This window comes from Lemur catta, chromosome 26 (assembly GCF_020740605.2).
Source record: "Lemur catta isolate mLemCat1 chromosome 26, mLemCat1.pri, whole genome shotgun sequence".
NCBI classification, from domain to species: Eukaryota; Metazoa; Chordata; class Mammalia; order Primates; family Lemuridae; genus Lemur; species Lemur catta.
In genome coordinates this window covers 9,140,492-9,145,877 of record NC_059153.1, presented here as the reverse complement: position 1 = coordinate 9,145,877, position 5,386 = coordinate 9,140,492, and the positions used below count along the sequence as shown (strand labels likewise).

Genomic DNA, 5,386 nt, shown 5'->3' with positions numbered 1-5,386 from the left:
CAGAAGAAGTGAAGAGCACCCCCCCACCTGCCACCCTCCTGCGTGTCACCCAGGGCCGGGGCACCGGCACTAGGTTTTGTTCCCCAGGCCCCAGTGCTATGGGAAGAAGAGGTTTTAAGTGAGAAAAAAGAGCCCTCGGTCCAATAAAAAAAACTTCAGAAAAATGCTGATTTTAAACAGGGGTGTGTCCGCTCGCGTGTTACATTTTGGAGTCACCACGGGGCTCCTGAGAGCCTTTGTGTCGCTGCTGGGAGCTGAGACGTCACAGGGGCGTGTGGGGTCCGGCGCGTCCCCGACACGCAGCAAATACTCATGTGGGACTTTCTGACCCGCCTTTGGAGAACTTCCTCTGCGCCACTGCAGTTTGGAAGTTGCCTTCCCGTCTACTCTTGTCGCCTCTGCTGCCTGCACCATGTCGCCTCAGCAGCACTGCCGGTGGCCCGCGACTCTCGGAGGGCTCAGAGCCTTCTGGGGTCAAACAGCCAATCTAGGAAGGGCCAGCGTGGCGCTCCCGGGCCCCTTCTGGCAGGTGCTGGCCCAGGTGGCTGGCGACAAGTGGAGGTGCCACCAGGCACCTGATTCCTCCTCCTCTCGGGCCCTGCGCCTGTATGAACCCAGGTCGGAACAAGACCCCGGGGTCGGGGGCGGCGAAGGCCAGCTCCGGGCTGCGACTAAAGGACAGTGTTTAGACCGAGAAGGCGGCACCATGCTGCGCCCCGTCACCCGCCTCCTCTGTGACACGCACGGCCTTCTTCTGGGTACTGCACGGCTGTGTTCAGTGGTGTTTCGAGAAACATGTGGCCGCTCTGGGAGGAATCACACCTGGGACGTGCAGTCCCTGGTCAGGGTAAGAAGGCGCCGGAGGCCGCGCAGATCGTCACGGACGTCTTGACCCCCCGCATCCAAGGAGGAGCCGTGGGACGAAAGCCAAGCGACGTTAAAGGAGCTGTCCCCACGGCCGCGCTCATGCCAGGGGCTAAAAACTCGTCTGCCACCTGCGGAAACACAACATACCCTCTGCCGCCGCCGCCAGCTCCGGGTCTGCATCACTCGAGATGAAGACAAGCAGGAACAAGGAATTCTTTGGTTTGTTTCGTCACCTCGTTTTGGGAGAAGACCCGGGAGTGAAGAGCGGGAAGCCGGAGCCCGACATATTCCTGGCTTGTGCCAAGACGTTGTCCCTGCCTCCTCCCGTGGAGCAGGGCCTTGTCTTTGAAGATGCTCCCAACGGGCTGCAGGCGGCCCTGGCAGCCGGGATGCAGGCGGTCACGGTTCCAGACGGACCCCTGAGCCGCGACCTGACGGCAAAGTCCACGCCGGTGCTGGATTCCCTGCAGGACTTCCTGCCCGAGCTGTTTGGGCTGCCCTCCTACGGGTGAGGGAGGACGTGTCCTGCACTCCCTGCCCACGCCGGGCCACGCTGCTGGGCAGGCGACAGCACCCAGACCGCAGCCTGCATATTGATCCCGGCCTTCCTGTTGGCGTGGCCCACTCTGTAAAGTGTTGATAGAACACGGCTTGGCAGTTGACAGAAAACAAAGTAGAGACAGCCCAGAACAAAGGTGAAACTTGAATGACCATCTGAAAAATCGAGCTGGTGTAGCATGTGATAGACAAGCGAGTAGACATGCTTGCGTGTGTATACCAGTGTGCTAACATGCGTGTAGGCATTACATATATATATATATGAAGGTATATACATATATATATATGTATATATATATATGCATGCATGTATGTGTAGAATGTATACCTCTCCAAGACCAAATAAGTTATATTTGCGTTTGTTTTATTTTAGTTTTTCTGAACACTTGACTGGGAAATGTGAACTATGTATACATATGTGTATATGTTTTTGTGTATATACGTGTACACATATATGTTATTTTTTATATATTGTACCCTGTTTCACTTTCCTCTGTATTGATAATTAACATGCAGGAACAACTGACGCAGTGAGATGTTAATTCTGTCTGGTTGTAATCTGAGCGGGAAAGCCATGTTTTTGATGAGTACTAAGAGGTAATTGTCCTTATTAGCTACTATTAAAATTCTTTTTGTGACCTCAAAAAAAGAAAGAAAGAAAGAAAGAAAGAATGGTGTTCATCCACAGTCCACAGGAGATCCTCCTGGAGGACGCCCAGGGGTTGGAGTTCTAACAACAGCAGGTGGAGATGAGGACCAGGAAAATGTTCTTCGCTGCTGTCAGAGTAGCCCTATTTTCAGCCTCCTTTGCTGTGGCCTGAGGAAACACAGATTATGAAAAATGCATTTTACTCCATGCAACACAGCCGTAGCTAAGGCCTACGACAGGGAATCTACTAGAAGCCATGGCTCTTTCAGGCAGAAGCATTTTAAAATTTGTCTTTGTATCTTCAAGGCCTGTAACAGGCCCTGGTATACAGGAGGTGCATAATACATGGCGAGCAGAGGGAGGCAGGAAGTGTGTCCTGGCTGGCAGGAACAGTGCTGTCGTCAACACTGTCAACAGTCTCCTGAGCAGGGAAGCCTGTCTGGAGCAGAGTCCCCTGTGTCTCCGGGGGAGCTTCTCCCTCCACCCTCAACCGAGGGGCGGCCCCGGGGGGCGATAAGTGTGCTCCAGTGTGGGCACGTCGGTACGGAGAAGCGTCCTCCTCTTTCTCATTCGGAGAGAGCAGAGGCGGGTTCGGAAATGAGCTCGGAAAGAAAGAGGAGCAGCACTCGCCTGCCAGGAGTTTGCAACCAGGGACAGGAAGATCATGATGTACATAGAGACGGGGTCTCGCTACGTTGCCCAGGCTGGACTCAAGCTCCTGGGTGCAAGCGATCCTCCCGCCTCAGCCTCCCTCCCGAGTGGCCGTGGCAGGTTTAGACCATCGCCAGGCCCAGAAGGCAGCAGCGCGGGGCAGCCCTGCAGCAGGAGGCCAGCAGCCTCCTGCGGACACAGCTCCTCCAGTCTCCTCAGTGCCAGGGGCCAGGGGCCACTGCCTCTATTCCCACCCATGTCGCTCCCTTGCCTACCTGGACTTCCTTGTCCTGGGGGACGTCATCCACTGTCAGGTCCCTGGGAAGACAACAGCTCTTCTCCTGGTTCCAGATAAGCAGCATGTGGCCCTGCAGACAGCAGGCACACACGGCAGGAGGAGAGGGGACTCGAGGGAGGCAGTGGGAGGGACACAGACCCCACACCAGACAACGGGCTTAAACTGGGACTCCACAGCGTCCCACTGGTGTGACCTTGGGCAGGTTATTGAAGTCGCAAAGCTGCCATTTCCACGTCTGTAGATGGGGATTTAGAACATATTTAACGGGTTTTCTCAGGGGTGAATGAGAACGTGCGCAAGACACGCTCAGTGAAGGCTGGACCCCTTTGGTGCGAAGGCTGTCACACGGCTGTCCAAACCGTGTGTCCCTGCAGACTGCCGACACACAAGTCAGCCGGGTGGAGACGCTTTCACAGCCGGTCTCCCTACCCCCGTCCCCGGTGGCTTCGCCTTGTCTGAGACGCCAGCGCTTGAGCGGAAAAGTCGGTGATGGACACGAACCCAGGAACCACGCGGTCGGGCCTGCTCCCAGGGAGGGTTGACGAGTCACTGGAGCCTCGGCCAGCCACTCACCTCGCCTGCAGAATGAGGACCAGCGCGTCCCCACCCAGCTGAGCTCGTCTATACAAAGATGTTTCTGAGAGACGCCGTAGACCGCGACCCGGAGCAGCTCGGAGGCGGTGAATAATAGCTCTTCAAGTCTGAGTAACAAACGGCTCCAGGCCGGGCGCGGGGACTCACGCCTGTGATCCCGGCACTCTGGGAGGCCGAGGCGGGAGGATCGCTCGAGGTCAGGAGTTCGAGACCAGCCTGAGCAAGAGCGAGACCCCGTCTCTACTAAAAATAGAAAGAAATTATCTGGCCAACTAAAAATATATATAGAAAAAATTAGCCGGGCATGGTGGCGCATGCCTGTAGTCCCAGCTACTCGGGAGGCTGAGGCAGGAGGATCGACTGAGCCCAGGAGTTTGAGGTTGCTGTGAGCGAGTCTGACGCCATGGCACTCACTCTAGCCAGGGTGACAGAGTGAGACTCTGTCTCAAAAAAAAAAAAAAAAAAAAAAATGGCCTCCAATAAAACTGTATTGCAAAAAATGGGAAAGAAACAGAATGGGAAGAGTAAAAAGGTTGAAGAGGCAGAGCCTGAAGAATTTGTGGTGGAAAAAGTATTGGATCAACGTGTAGTAAATGGGAAAGTGGAGTATTTCCTGAAGTGGAAGGGATTTACAGATGCTGACAACACTTGGGAACCTGAAGAAAATTTGGATTGTCCAGAGTTAATTGAAGCATTTCTTTTTTTTTTTTTTAGATTAAGAAATAACTTTATTTTTTGTGTGTCAATCTCATGATTGAAAAGACATGTTGCTCTCAGATAGACAAGAGGCATAATTTGAAACAAAATTCTTTCTGAAAATTTAGCTTATGAACTCATTACACTGCAAATCAGAGAAGGATCAACAAAAAGCTGCAGCCAACATTTAAAACTGGTAAAACACTCTATCCTAGGCTTAGTAGCAGAAATTTTGAAGCTTTATCAAAAGCACATCAGCCACAGAATAGCAACAATAGAGGCATTAACTGTTGTGCCTTCAACTTAAGAAAAGCATTTAAAATATCATCCCATTTCCTATAAAAAAGTCATTTCCCAGAAAAGAATTTATTTATTTAATCAAAAGACTGTTAGAACTGGAATACTCTTCTTCCACTTCAGTCTAGGTTTGCCTTTAATCAACATCTCTAGCTAATACTTTGACAGAATTTGGCTTCTCAGAAGTCTGTCATTTAAGCACAGTGTGGAATGGGAAAAAGTGTGTATACGAGGAAACTAGAAGAGTACAAAAAATAGTCACTTCTGAAACTCACTGGTGCTCAAGACATCAGAGGCTCTCTATTAAAGTGGGTCCCATAGGCCTGAGAGCTTTGTGCTTGAGGAAATACTACTTAGAGGTAGCTCTGGTTCTGGTTTATATTTAATTACAATTTGCTGTGTCCTGTAACAGGAAAGTTCTAACATTTTCAGCAAAGTAAAAGCACAAACTTCCTCCTTACCCACCCTATAGCTTCCCCATAGAGAAGGGTAAGAAAAAGCTTAATGTGACTCCACATAAAATAGCAGCTAATTCAGCAATTCATACCTTATAGTTGGCAGGACTAGGAAAGGCAGCCTGGTGCCCCAAGCTCTAGGAGCTGGACCTACAGAAGTGTGGAGCTCTGGTGTGCTCACAGCACTCAGGAAAAGGAGGAGAGGGGACTGATTAGGGTGCACATATGGAGAAGTTCTTTTATGCATTTCATGGCACATTCTGCCACAGCAACAAATCAACCAAATCAGGAAGAAATTTGACTGTACTCTTAGATTTCAAA

At 51.3% G+C, this 5,386-nt stretch overlaps 1 pseudogene; it reads left to right on the top strand.

Moving 5' to 3' along the window:
• The first annotated feature begins 693 nt into the window (after nt 1-693).
• LOC123627699 lies at nt 694-1,463 on the top strand (annotated as a pseudogene).
• Nucleotides 1,464-5,386: the final 3,923 nt, after the last annotated feature.